Source organism: Tursiops truncatus, chromosome 20 (genome assembly GCF_011762595.2).
Source record: "Tursiops truncatus isolate mTurTru1 chromosome 20, mTurTru1.mat.Y, whole genome shotgun sequence".
In the NCBI taxonomy this organism is placed as follows: domain Eukaryota; kingdom Metazoa; phylum Chordata; class Mammalia; order Artiodactyla; family Delphinidae; genus Tursiops; species Tursiops truncatus.
In genome coordinates this window covers 49,873,607-49,887,666 of record NC_047053.1, presented here as the reverse complement: position 1 = coordinate 49,887,666, position 14,060 = coordinate 49,873,607, and the positions used below count along the sequence as shown (strand labels likewise).

Below are 14,060 nucleotides of genomic sequence, written 5' to 3'. Positions count from 1 at the left end.
CGGCCCCTCTTAGGTACATTATCCCATTTTACAGATGTGCATAACTGGGTCCCTCAGCTACTAAGTGGTGGGGCCGGGATTTGAACACAAGCAGGCAGCCTGCTGGGCATCCTCCCCTTCGTCTCCTTTCAGGACCTGGGTTAGTGGGGTCGGCAGAATGATGATTCCTAAAGATGCCCGTGTCCTAATCCCCAGAACGTGTGACAATGTCTGGTCACAAGGCAAAGGGGAATCAAGGCTGCTGCTCAGCTGGCCTTAAAATAGGGAGATTATCCAGGATAATCTAGAAAGATTATCCTAGCTAATCCACACAGACCCAGTGTAATCCCAAGGGTCCTTAGAAGTGGAGGGAGGAGGGAAGCGAGTCCGCATCAGTGATGGGGTGTGGGAGAGATTCCACTGGCCACGCCGGCTGTGAAGATGCTGGGAGGACCAGGAGCTAAGGAATGCAGCGGCCTCTAGGAGCTGGAACAGGCAGGGAGACAGATTCTTCCCTGGAGCCTCCAGAGGGAACCAGCGTTTGGTTTCAACTCGGTGAACCTGTGTTGGACTTCCGACGCCCAGATCTGTAAGATGAGGAACCTGTGTTCTGAGTTACCACGCTGTGGTGATGTGTTGTAGCGGCAGCGTGAAGCGGATACAGTTAGGAAGCGGTGATCCTCTTCTGGAAGGATTCAGGAGGAATTCCCTCTGTATCCTGAGCCCTGGGAGATTCTGGGTTCCCCTAGACGCTCCCAGCCCTGGAGTGCACAGGATGCTCCCCCAGGCAGGGCAGGAAAGAAACCAGTTGTGAAACTGTTTCCCTTTTATACAGATGAAGGGCAAGGGTGTGGGCTTGTGCACCTGCCTCCTTTCTGTGGCTTTTTCCCGCCCCCCAGACTTAGCATTCTTTAGCTGCAGGAGACCCCAGGGTTCATCTGCTTGATTTGCAAGTGAGGAAACTGAGGCCCAGAGAAGTGAGCCTGCGTGGCCAGGGCGTGCCTGGCGGTGGTGGAAGGTTGGCGGGTGTGGACTGCCAGGGAGAAAAGCAGATTGGCCTTGGGGGGGCGGTGCGGGCAGCTGGAGGAACAGCTGCTGCAGCATCTTCCAGGTGCCCCTGCCTTGGCAGCCTGGGAGCCCCGGGGACCAGAGGATGCCCAAGCTTGGAGGCCGTGGCCTGAGATAACACGTGGGGAAGTACCAGGTGTCCTGCCTGGGGTGGAGGCTTCCTCTGCAGGTGCCGCCCGATTGCAAGCCCCGCCTTTCCTCATCAGCACCCGTGGCCAGCAGCTTACAAGAGTTAGGCTCCTGTCTCTGGCCATGAAATAGTCATTTTCTGAGCTGCTTAGGGCCCAGGTGAGCAAATCTCTTCCCCCGACCGCTGTGATCATCCTATCCTGGGGTCTGGACAAACAGCCCAGATGACACTTAGTGATAGCTTTATAGCCTCATCACTTGCCCCTCTGCAGCTCACACCTCCCCTGGCTTCCTGAACGGCTTCCCTGAGGTTCCCCCGAGGCTTTGCTGCCAGGCCTTTGCCTGCAGGTCCCTCAGCCTGGAAGGTCTGCTTTCCCACAGCGGAGGGGCCTCTTTTCAGATTCTCTAAGAACAGCCTTAGCGCAGTGTTCTCAGGCGCCGCTGGCCCTTGGTAATTGTTGCCAGATTCCTTGCTCTGTGTCTTCTCCCTGAGGCCAGGATCTGAGTGGGCAGGGCCTCTGTCTGTGAGGCTCAGCGCCATCCCCATACCTGACGAGATGCCTGCACGCACTCCACGTGTGCATGGGATGAAGGAATGAACAGTTAGGTTGTGAAATCATCCAATTCCCATTTCTAACTGGTACGTCATGATAAAATATGTGTGGCATTTCACATTTTGAATATGCTTTTGTGGGTGTGAAAGATCGAAGCGGTTTTATTGTGTGATTCATGAATCAGGCAGCAGCCCCTTGAGCAACTAGCCGGGAGCTCCCTTGAGTGTACTTAAACACATATTTTTTTATTTTGAAATAATCTTAGACTCACCAGAAACTGCAAAAGCCATAGGAGAGGGTTCCTGTGTACCCTTTTCAGCTTCTCCCCTAATGACATATCACAGTACGTGTCAAAACCAGGAAGCTGACGGTGGTACAAGAATGTTAACTCAGCTACACACGGTACTCAGTTTCCACCGGTTTTACAGGCAGCGCCCCCCCCCCCCCCCCGCTTTTGGGGTGTATGGTTCTTTGAAATGCTATCACATACGTAGGTTCATGCAATCACCGCCACAATCGGGAGACAGAAATGTTCCATCACCAGTGAAAGTTTTGCCTGGTTCTGAACTTTATCTAAATGTTACCATACAGTATATACTTTTTTTTTTTTTTTTTTGCGGTACGCGGGCCTCTCACTGCTGTGGCCTCTCCCGTTGCGGAGCACAGGCTCCGGACGCGCAGGCTCAGCAGCCATGGCTCACGGGCCCAGCCGCTCCGCGGCATGCGGGATCTTCCCGGACCGGGGCACGAACCCGCGTCCCCTGCATCGGCAGGCGGACTCTCAACCACTGCGCCACCAGGGAAGCCCCAGTATACTTTTATTTTTGGCTTCTTTCACTGAATCTTATGTTTGCAGGATTTGTTCCTTTTTTTTTTTAATGTACTTTTAAAAGAGAAATTTCCCAGAAGATCTTTTGGATCCACCATTAACGTTTTGAAAGCACAGTTACATGAAACTCATCGGTAATCCAAACTCTTCATGTCCATCAGCAGTCTCTGCTGATTCTTCTCTGTGCTTCCGCCGGGGAGCTGGCAGACTCTGCGTTCCTGCAGGCTGTCTTCCCGGCTCCCACGCCTGTGGAGGTACCGAGAAGAGGCAGGGAGGCATCTTTGTGGGGCGTCTGCTTGGGTGCCAGGCTCAGCGCCAGTCTGTACCACCTGTACTGGGCTTAGATGGCTCAGTGCCGTCTCTTTCCTTTTCATCTTCCTTGAATTCTGGTGAGGGAAGAACCCCTTCCCCCCTTCGACAGATGTGAAAAATCACTCGCAAGAGATAAAGAAATTTACCTAAAGTCACTCAGCTGATAGGTGGTGGAGTCAGATTTGAACACCCATCCTTCTGACCTCTAAGCCTGGCTTTCCTGGATAAAATGGGAACTTGGGTGGCTTGGACTGCAGGCCCTGGAGTGCTCGTAAATGGGACTGCTGGCCCCTGGGCAGGGAGGGTCTGGCACAAGGGGATGCCCAGGTTTGTGGAGCCAGCTGGGAAGGGTCAGTGTCCCCTGTCTGAGTAAACAGCCGGAGGTCATGTGCCCGCTGTTTCACAGCCTTGAATTTCCTGAGCTGCCAGTTCTGGGAGGAGAGAAAGGAGAGGAAAGAGCTGGGCTGGGCTGGTTTGGGCCCAATTCCCAATTAAACAAGCTGCTTAGTTTCCCATGAGGGGCGGTTGTACCTGCCCCAGGGTCTTTGCCGAAGGGAAGAGGGGTTTCAGGCACCCCAGTTAAAAGTGGGTCTGGGGCTCACAAAACCTCATATCATACGCCCTAAGCAGCTGCAAAAGCCCTCAGTCCTCACGTCTGACACCCAAGCCTCCGCCCCGAGGGAAAAACAAGGCTTCCTCGGCTGGGGCATTTTCTGCCAGGTCATGAAGACGGGCCTGGAGTCGCCCGCTCCCCTTGGTTAGAAGCTTCGTGTGGTTTTCAAAGCCCTTTGACTTTGACTTTTTCAAAGCACTTTGACATGGTTAGTTCAAACCACCCTCCCCAAAACCCCACAAGGGAGGGCAGGAAGTTTGAGCCACCCTCCTCGTGAGCAGCCAACTAGCAGGTGGGTTCATTGCCCTCGGTCTCAGCTGGGTAAATGGAGGCTCAGGGAGGTGGCGCCTTGTCTCCGGGGCCACCTGGCCAGTTAGTCACGGGTAAGCTCAGGGCTTTGATTCCCCAGTGCCTGCGAAGATTGCTTGCATTTAAAAAACACAGGCACTGTCTCAGTGACCGCCTGGGTGCCTCTGTCTAGCCTGAGAAGCAAACATTTGACAGTCCTGTTTCCTTCCTCTCACCAAACACGACCTGCGTCCGTATTTATCTATTTATCGTTCCCATGTTGACTTTAGAACTTTTACTACGCGCCTCTGTTTCTCTCAGTGACGTATGCCATTGTTTTACACGTTGCAAAACGACGTAACCAGGAGCATGTTCTGTAAGTAGCCTTCTGATGCTTACTCTATTTGTGAGTTGAGGTCATCTGCACCAGTGCCTGCAGTTCTGGCCTGTGCGTTTTCTCTGCCAAATGGTAGTCAGCGGGCAGATACACTATAGCTTTCTGTGCTCCCCTTGGTGGACATCTGGGTTGTTTTCATATTTTTTTGCCTTTACAAACCATGCTGCTCCGACCATTCTTGTGTCCCCTGGTGATTTAGGAATTTGGACTTAAAAATCTTATTCCAAGACCTGTGGCTGCCCCAGGTAAGCTACCACCCTCCCCCTCTTTGGGACTCATGTTCTCCACTCCCACCCCTCCCTAACCTGTGTCCAGAGAGGCTGGATTGGTCCGATGTCTGGCCTAGAGCAAGAGCAGAGAGCTGATGGGCTTTTAAGTCTAAACCAGGGTTTCCCAAACTGTGTTCTCTTCGGGCTCATTAATACGCATTAGAGAGGCAAAGGGGGTTCCACAGTCCAGTGAGTTTGGGAAATAGTTAAAGACTTTGAACTTTTAAAAAACTCACATTGTAGAATTTAGTTCAAAAATATATTGAAATATATTTGTAAATATCCAAAAGAATGACTGTAGAGGGTAGCAATTGCCAAGTCTGTTTGACTGCGGAAACCTTTTGGGATGGGAGCACCCTGCAGAGCAGGCTGTCCTGCTTTAACAGACTTTGAGAAACGGGTCTAAAGTGCTGGCTGGGGGTGGGGAAGGTGCCGGTCTGCAGTGAAGAGGGTTTTTTTGGGTAAATGTTGGGGAAGGAAAACTTTTCCTCTACCCTCTTAGATTCAGTCATTGGGGGTCTGCAGATTAAACTGACAAGAGCCACGTTAGCAAGAGGAACGACAGACTTAAGCATGTACATAAGGGAGTTCACAGAAAACTGTGACTCAAAGGGGCGTTAGAATTTGGGGCTTATATACATACCTTCTTAGTAGGGGAAGGGGAGGGGGAGAAGAGCACTTACTGGAAAACAAAGGACTCTGGAAAGATAAATGGGCCCTTAGGAGGAGAGATGGATATAGGGTAGTATTGTGAGAGTATCTGGTAGGCGTGGTATGCAGACTTCTCTGCTGTGATAGAGGAGGGGAGGGGACTGATGACAATTGTATTCTTCTGGAAGGCTCTGCGTTTAGGCAGATAAGATTTAAGGAACTCGAATGCCTTCTCTCCCACATCGTATGCCGCAGTAGTGTATCCTGGACCCCTTTCTGGGTGTCCTTCTCTTGTTCTCTTCCAGGTGCCAGCCAGGCAGTGGGCAGTGTGGAGACCCTTAATAAGAAGGCCAAGTCTTACGCACTGAATTGGCCGGGGCGCCTCTGGCCCGGCCCCCGCCCCCGCCACTGCGGGAACTGTTGACCCTCCCACTCCCATCCCACTTACTCCCCCCCTCCCCCCGCCCGTGTGTCTCTTGGGCACACCCAGCTCTAAAATGTCAAGATCTCACCAAATCTCAGGGCTGTGTATGTGTCTGTCAGTCCTAACGGTAGTTCTTAACCTAGGCTACCCATTAGAGTCCCCTGAGAAATCTTTTTAAAATTACCAACCCCTAGATGAGTTAAATCAGAATCACTGGGGTGGGGTCCGGGCATCTGTATTTCCTAAAAGCTCCCCTTGGAATGGTAGTGTGCCACCAGGCTTGAGAACCTCTTTTCAGAGGCCAAGCAAATACCCTGCCCTTTCTGCTTGCTTATCCCCTACCCCCCGGTAGAACCTCAGTCCCCGCCTTCTAAATACTAAACCATGTATCGTTTGACTCAAAAATTTAGCATCTTAGCTGCTAAAGCTTTTGTTTCTGTCCTTATTTCTGTGAAGGGTAAGGAGGTCCAGAGTGTCACACGTAATGGCAGCCTGGAGCGCCCCCGCCTGGCGGTCCTCCCTCCTGACACCCTGGAGAAAGCCTTCAGGGTCAGACACCCCTGACGCGATAGACGTCCTTGGTTTCTGTTTGAAATCAGTGTAGGATCTGATTGTTTTGTTGCTGGGTGTTCAGAATTCTGGAAGGAGGATGGGGTGGTGGGGTTGGAAATGTGCCGGGGGCTACTGCTCAGCTACAAAGTATCCTTCACACCAGAGTAACAGAGTTGGCTGCCAAGGAGAGTTAAGATATCATCAAATAATTTCTGACACATTGTTGATTTAATGATAGCTTTTCAAGAGGAAAAAGAAATGTGTATTAAAGGTGCCTGCGAGGGGAAGGTGCAGCCTGACAGTGGGGGTGGGAGAAGCACTTCTTACAAAGGAGGAAATGGGGCCTTCCTGCTGCTGAGTTCCACAAACATTTATGGGGCCACTACCTAGGAACCCAGGAGGAGGTAAGTCAGCCAGGCAAGTGCTCCGGGTCAAGATGTGAGGTGGGAAACACGAAAGGGGGCGGGGGTGGTCACATCTGATGGAGAAACATCCAGAGGGCTTCCTGGAAGTGGTGACTTCTAACAGGGGATTTTAGATGGGGTTTGGGAGACTACAGGGCCTGGATGAAGGGCATAGGGTCCTTAGAACACAGTATGTTTGGAGATGTGGCTGGCGGGAAGGTGGTCAGGGCCAGAGGCGGCGGCAGTCTGGGTGTCGTGGCTGAAGCTGGTGATGGAAGTAAGGCCGGCCTCTCCTCTCCTCGCATCTCAGAGGAGACCCCCGTGTGCTGTGTAAACCCCTGCCTTGGGAGATGAGAGAGGAAGGTCGCCCGGAGAAGTGCCCTTCTAGGAGGGGTGCTTAATGCATGCCACGTGCTGCCTCTGAGGTCAGATGGGACGGAGGAACTGGAGGCTGGCCATGAGGATTGTTTCAAGAGGTCGGTTTTAATGGTGAAATGGGCAGAAGCCAGATAGCAAAGGTTAAGAAGTGAGTGGGTGGTGGGAGGGTGGAAGCCGCCCTGTAGACCAACTGTTAAGAGGCTGGATTGTTCAGGGAGGAAGAAAGCAAGCCTACAGTGGAGGAGGGAGCTGGGCCAAAGGAAGGGGGCTGGCCTTATTTTTGAGATGAGGGGCAGCCTGAACGTTCTCCTAGGTCAAGTTGAGAAGGAACTGGAAAAAAAGAAAGATGTCAACCCAATGTGGCAACTCGCCCCTGCGGGCATTGCTCTGCTGCAGAGAGCAGCTGTGCGGTAGGGCCCCTCTCTCCCCCATGCATGCCTGGGCCTTCGCTCTGGGGTTTTGGGGGTTACCCCCAGGGACGGTCGGGGCTCGTGTGTGTGTGCCAGCACCTCTCTGAGGCCTGCCTGCCTCTAGGCAGGGGGCTCCCCACCCCCCCACCCCTGGGGGCATGTGGCTGAGTATGCTTCCTGCCCACTGCAGCCCCCAGGCCCACACTTCCAACCCGCCCAGCCCTTCCCCTGTCCCCCTGTGGGGGGGGAGCCCAGTGAGCTGCCTACAGAGGAGAGGGAGGGATCTTTTTCTTGGCAGTTGACAGGAAGCATCTGCTGCTTCCCATGGGGTCTGCCCGGGGTGGGTGGGAAGAGAGCTGGCAGGTGGGCTGAGCTGCTCGGGCTTTGGGCTTGGCAGGAGGAACGTTCGGGACCTGGGAACTGGGGTGGGGGGGCGGTATGTGTGTGCATGTGTGTGTGCGTGAGTGTGAGTGTGCATGAGACAGGGAGGGAGGGAGGGAGGATGCTGTGTAACCACTTCCTCCCCTTACGCCTCTGCTGCATGCTAGAGCAACGTCTCGGGCGTCACATGGTGCCCCTGTCCTGCAGGGCGGGCGACTTCCGCAGAGGCTGCTGTGCTCTTCACCCAGTTGGCCCAGCTGCAGGTGGGAGCCCCGACTACCCCTCTGTGGCTTCCAGAGTAGGATCCTGCTGCAGGACATCTGATCAGTGCTGCCGCCCCTGGCGACCTTTCTGTTGGGGGTTCCCCAGGGGGGATGGTGGGCTCTGCTCATGGGCAGGTGGAAACGGCCCACAGCATCCTTGTCCAGGACACCATGGGACCCCCCTCTCCACTGCACATCAGCTGGTGCCCAGCAAGGGGAGCTTCCTTAGTTTTGTGGGGGTGAGTCCAACTCCCTCCCCCAAAACCTGACTTAACACCCCATCGGGTCTGGGAAGGGTCCCGCTCATGGATGCATGGCCTGGAGCAAGTTCCCTCCAGCTCTGAGTGTTTGTTTCTTCATCCTAACATATACGGGTCGAGTTCCAGACTGCAGGGCTGTATGAGTTTCCTGTGGCTGCTATAACAAATTACCACACGCTCAGTGGCTTGAAACAATAGGATTTATTCTCTGGCAGTCCTGGAGGTCAGAAGTCTGAAATCAGGGTCACTGGGCTAAGTCAAGGTGTCAGCAGGGCTGGTCCCATCTGGAGACTCCAGGGGAGAGTCTGTCCTCACTTCCTCCAGCTGCTGGTGGCTGCCGGCACTGCTTGGCTTGTGGCCACATCACTCCACTCTGCCTCCAGCATCACCCGGTTATCTTCTCTATATTCTTCAGTTTTCCCTCTGCGTCCCTCTCATAAGGACCCTTGTGATTATGTTTGGGGCCCACCCAGATAATCGGGGTAATCTCTGCATCTCACAATCCTTCGTCACCTCTGCAGCGTCCATCCTGCCATGTAAGGTAACATTCACAGGTTCCAGGAAGAGGGGGCGTGATTCAGCATCCCCCAGGGCTCCTGAATTGTCTCAGGGCCCTTCTGGTTTTAAGGTCTAAAACGGGAGAAGAAACTGGCTCAAGTGAAAAAAGGACACGTTAAATTCTTTTCTCTTTAATCTACCGTGAACATATTCACATTGTTGTGCAACCGTCACCACTACCGAGTTCCAGAACATTTTCATCACCTCAAAAGGAAACTCCATATCCATGAAGCAGTCACTCCCCGGCCAACGCCTGCCCCCACCTTGGCAACCACCGCTTTCTGTCTCTATAGATTGTTTTTTTGTTTTTGCGGTACGCGGGCCTCTCACTGCTGTGGCCTCTCCCGCTGCGGGCCACAGGCTCCGGACGCGCAGGCTCAGCGGCCATGGCTCACGGACCCAGCCGCTCCGCGGCACGTGGGATCTTCCCGGACCGGGGCACGAACCCGCGTCCCCTAGCATCGGCAGGCGGACTCCCAACCACTGCGCCACCAGGGAAGCCCTACAGGTTGTTTATTAATCACTGTAATTCTGTGTGACTTTGAAGTCAATAAAAAGAAGCATGTTGAGGTACTTCGGGGAGGCCGGTGCCTAGATGCCTGTGCGCAGAGGAGCACGAGTTGCGGTAGCTCGGGTGTCTGGAAGGGTTCCTGGCTCCACGCTCCCGGGGAAGCTCCAACAGCCCAGCTCACTCGTGAGCCGCTGCTTTTGAGTCAGGGGTGCATCCTGGCCTGAGCACCTGTGAGCCAGGTAAGTGAGGGAACCCTGGAAGGGGGGGGGGGGTTGGCAGTCGCAGGAACCGACATCTTTGGAATCGTCTGACGGACGCTTAGCGCTCATCTGGCAAAGTGACTGCTTAGGAGAAACTCTGTTCTTTCTGACGGTCGAATCTGAGAGTAATGTCCCCATACGTTCCCAGAAAGGGGACACTGTGATGTAGGGATCAGTGGCCTCAACAGTATCTCACAGTAGATGCTTCTCTGTGTCCTGTACCACCCCCCGCGTGGCTGCATACACGGTGCTAAAAATGATCCCGATAAACGGCCCTCCAGGGATCTGGTGTCATCTCAGGATGAAATTGAGGCTATCGAGAGCTGTGCTGTCCAGGACATGTGGCTACTGACCACTTGAAATGTGACCAGTCCAAATCGAGAGGTGCTGTAAGTAGAAAATGCTCGCTAGACTTTGGTGCGGAAAGAAAAGAGAATGTAAATATCTCAAAAGCTTTTATGTCGATTACATGTTGGGTTGATAATATTTTAGCTCTTTAGGTTAAGTAAAATGCTTTAAAATTAACGTCACCTGTTTCTTCTTACTTTTTTACTGTGGCTCCTAGAAACTTTAAAATTATGTACGTGGCTGGCCCGTCTGTGGACGGCCTTCCATTTCCGCCAGAGGACTGGATGGGCAGCTGCGCAGGCGTCGGGTCGCTCTCTCTAGATGCCGAGTGTGTGCTGAGCAGCAGTGGGCTCTGAGCGCTTCCGGGGGGGCAGATGTGCTGTGTTGGAAAAGCCCCTGGACTGGGGGGCTTGTCAGGCGCAGGGATTCCCTCTCCTGTCCTCTGGGGGCCGCCGTCAGTGACAAGTGAGGGGAAGGTACGAGAGGAGCTTGTCACGTATACAGAGCACCCAGGCCGCCTCCTGGGCCAGGGATCTGGGGGTTGGGGGAGACGGCGGGCAGGGCGAGGGCTGGGCTTGGAGAGCAGCTGGTTGGCGCCCAGGAAGGGGTGGTGGGCCCTGGGAGTGGATTCTGGGGCCAGAAAGCTGGGGGACAGAGTGAGGCCAGAGATGAGAAGGAGGCTCCAAGGGGAGCGCTGGGGGTCAAGGCGTCTGCCGGGCAGGCGTGGAGCGGAGGTTCTGTGTTAATTTACCCTGACACCTGGCCTGGCCTCCTTTGTGCTGGTTCCTGGAGCTGCTTTTTAGGGCCCAGTGATGAGGGCCCAGCCAAGTGGGCAGGGGTGTCGGGGGGGCTGGGCCTTCCCCACTCTCTGCCTAGGAAATCACCTCCTTGGAGGACAGGGAATTGTATTTTTTGAGTGGCTGCCCTTCCTGTTTCTGGATACACATCTCACTTTAATTCTTGCAGCTGGAGTTGATTACACCCATTTTACAGATGGGGAAGGTCCAGGCCAGCAGATGTTGAGTAGTGGGCCAAAACTAGTTCGAGTGAAGGGGCCTCCATCTCGTTTTGACTCTGAGGCCCATGTCTCGGATCCACCACGGCCTCCCGCCCACTGAGGTGCCCACTGAGATGCAAAAGAGGTCTCCGGACATGCAGTCCCTCCCGCGGACACTCCCCCGGCTCTGGCCAAGAGCCTGGAGACCCATGGCAGCAGCTCTCCATGGCCACTCCACATGCGGGTGTGGAAGGGTGTGGGACACAGCCCCCTGAAGCCTTTGTGACAAACCCCAAGACCTCAGAGGCCACTGGGGAGCAAGTTGGCTGTCAGGGGTGGGAGTGGCCGCTGCTGGGGTGAGCTGGCTGCTGAGGGACATGGTGGTGGACGTGGTCAGCCTGCCCATGTGACTGGTGGGGCGGGTGCCCTGGGGCCTTACCCACCCACCACGCGGGGGCATCTGGGAAGGGAAACCCTGGGTGTGGCCTGGCCCGCGAGGGCCGGGCTGGAGGTCTTTATCCCGGAGGCAGGAGGATGGACTGGCTGGTGTCACTGGCCCTAAGACAGACCTCCCAGGTGTCACTCAGGCTCTTGTGCACTTGAAATAACCACTCCCTGCCCCAGGAAGACCCCCACACCGGCCCCCCGCAGCTCTCTCCTCCTGTGGGAGTCGGCCTGAGCGCAGTCAGCCCCACCTGTGCCTGGGAGTGACTCACTCCCTCGGGGTCAGAGGTCGTGACACAGGCTGGATTTGGCAGATCCCAGCGTCCAGGCCCAGGCCCAACAGGGTCGATCCCAAGCTCCCTCCTCTGGGGACCACCCAGCCCATCCCCTGAGGGGGTCTCGGCACTTCCCAGGGGCTTGCAGGGAGGGGAGAGAGGAGGAGACTCCGTCACTCATTCCCAGGCCCTGAGGGGCTGGAGAGGCAGGAGCCGGATCGGAGTCGGAGCTCCGAGGCTCCAGGAAGAAGAAAGAGCTCTGGGTGAGCTGGCCACCACCTCTGCCTCCCCAGCCCCTGCCCGCTCCTCTCTTCTCCCTCCCGGGGTCATTGCCACCTCCGCACGCACAGCAGGGCTGGCTGTGCTCCCACCCGCAGCTGCCAGGAAGCCTGGACCTCCTGGGGAGGGCGGCCTGTCATCCGAGCTGCTCGGGGTCAGGACCAGGTGGGGGGGGTGCACCTGGCAAAGAGGGAGCGAGGGCGGGGCGGCGGGGAGAGAGGGTGCCCGTGGGCAGCGTCAGATTCTTGGCATCGCCCTGAACGCACGGGCTGGGAAAGCAGGGCAGCCTGGCTGGCTGGCCAGGTGAGCCTCTTTCCTTTTCTCTCTTTCCCGGACTCCTTCCCCGGGGACCGTGTCACTCCCTTTGGGAGTGACTCAGGCAGGCTTGGGAACTGGGCTCCTTGGCATTTCCTAGGCACCCAGGGCGGGGGTGATTGCCGGGGGCGCCCCTTCTCTCCGCCTGCCCCCCCTCCCTCGGCAGCCCCTCGCCCTGCCCCCTCCGCAGGGAGGCCGTCGCGGTCCCTCCCTACCTCGGGCCCGCGCTCTGGGAGGCTCCTTGTTCCTCGGCCACAAAGCCTCTTTGATCCTCTGCTCGGCTCCGAGCCATGTGACCCGGTGGGCGGGCCGCGCTCTCAGGCGGCCAGCGCAGCCCGACTCAGCTGCTGGGTGAGTCCTCGCTCCCTTTGTTCCCTCCAGCCTCGCACCGCTTGCAGGGGCCTCTCAGGTGGTCCGGCTGCCCGGCAGCCCCCTCGAGGGCCGGGCGGGAGCGGCGCCTCCCCGGGGGCCCCCGGGTCCAGCCCCCCGGCCGGCGGGACAGCCCCCGGGCCCCAGGAGCGGGACGGTGGGATCTCGGTCTTCACTCGGGGCCCAGATTTTCGGGCGCGGAGCAGAAGAGAAGGGCTTTGTGTGCCACAGCCGTGTCTCTGTAAATATTTGGCCAGCTACCCGAGTGGTTAAGTCCTTCTCGGCCAGGAGTTTCTTGGAGCCCATTTCCCTTTCGCAAGGGGCTTCCCTGACTTCCAGGAGGGCTGGGAAGATCTGCGGATTGGCCACCGCTGCCTCTTAAAATCGTCCCGTCCAGATGGTCAGCCGTTAGGGGTAGGCGGCTCCGAGGACCTGCTGGAGATTAGTTTCAACAGATGCTAGAAATGCCAGAATCAGAGATCTTGCGGCCGGCATTGCGATCTGGGGAGTTTCTGCTGCAGCGTGTCTGGATTCCTGGGAGGTGTTTGGGATGTGGGCGATGTTCCTGGGAGCGGGCCGGGGGGCGGTGGAGGGGTGGCGGTGCGGGGGGCTGGAATGCGAGTGCTTTGCTGGAGGATGGAGCGAGGGCGTCCACCACGTCGTCACGCCCTGCAGAGGAGCAGGGGTGAGGAAGCGGCTTCTCGGGGACGTGCCTTCCGAGGGGCTTTCCAGCCCGGCCAAGAAGTTGGGAGAACCCCCAGACTCAAATCCCACAGCCAGCCCGGCACGTCACCCTAGGCACCAAAGCTGGAGGGCCGAGGTGCTTCACAGGCAGTGCCATCTGCTCTGAAACTTCATCCCAAATGTGCCCTGGGTGTTGACTCAGCCTCCAGGCTGCTGCCCTGCGTCCTGGTCTCCCTCCTTTCCTTCTGCTGTGAAATCTGCTGGCATTTTTGTCCGAGGTTTGGGGAAGCATCTCTGCTCACCAAAGAGACGTTTGAAATTCCTTTCCTGGAGAAAAGTGTGCTGCCCGGCGGAGGTGCACACAGCGGGTTTCTGGTCCATACAGTGGGTTTCTGGCCCGTGGGGACAGCACCCTCGTTGGGATTCAGTTTGGATCCCGCATGGAAAAACCTGTTGGGAAGGAGGGAGAAGAAGGCCCTGTGTCCTCATAATTGTGTGTGCTTTCCCCGCCCTTCATTCATTGTTGTTTTGCCTTGAAACTAGGGCCTCCATGGGTGTTTACACAAATGTCATTTCTCTTTGGCAACCTGGGGGCTCCTTTTCAGGAAAGAGAAAGAAGAACAAGTTTGTTTAACCCTCTGGGGGTGGGGAGCCAGCATCCGCATGACGCCTCTTTGGAAAGGGGGGATTCCCACCGCTCTCCCCTTGGGTCCTTTCTGGGTGAAGACATGGCTGGGGAAGGGGGCCACTTCTGTGGCTGACCTCTCCTTACGCCCGTCTCGGGGGACCTGCGTTGGTCGCTGACCCTCTCCCACCCCTCCTGGGCGTCCCTGCTACCCCCATCATTTCTGGGTTGTGG

The 14,060-nt window shown here is 56.3% G+C and overlaps 1 protein-coding gene and 1 long non-coding RNA gene across 4 annotated transcripts in view; one reads left to right on the top strand and one right to left on the bottom strand.

The window, feature by feature from the left end:
* SEPTIN9 (septin 9) overlaps window positions 1–14,060 on the top strand; it is a 158,269-nt gene that overhangs the window by 106,055 nt on the left and 38,154 nt on the right. Inside the window, exon 1 of one of the 3 annotated variants that reach the window (XM_033847340.2) lies at window positions 12,363–12,499. The exons of the other annotated variants lie outside the window; for them this stretch is intronic. The gene's annotated coding sequence lies outside the window, so the exon portion shown is untranslated. Of the gene's footprint in view, window positions 1–12,362; window positions 12,500–14,060 lie in introns of those variants that run through there. 3 annotated transcript variants of the gene reach the window in all.
* LOC141277283 (uncharacterized) lies at window positions 8,344–12,492 on the bottom strand. The gene is made up of 2 exons (XR_012328373.1): window positions 12,364–12,492; window positions 8,344–10,280 (listed from the first exon to the last, which is right to left on the bottom strand). It is a non-coding gene; the product is annotated as an uncharacterized lncRNA (long non-coding RNA).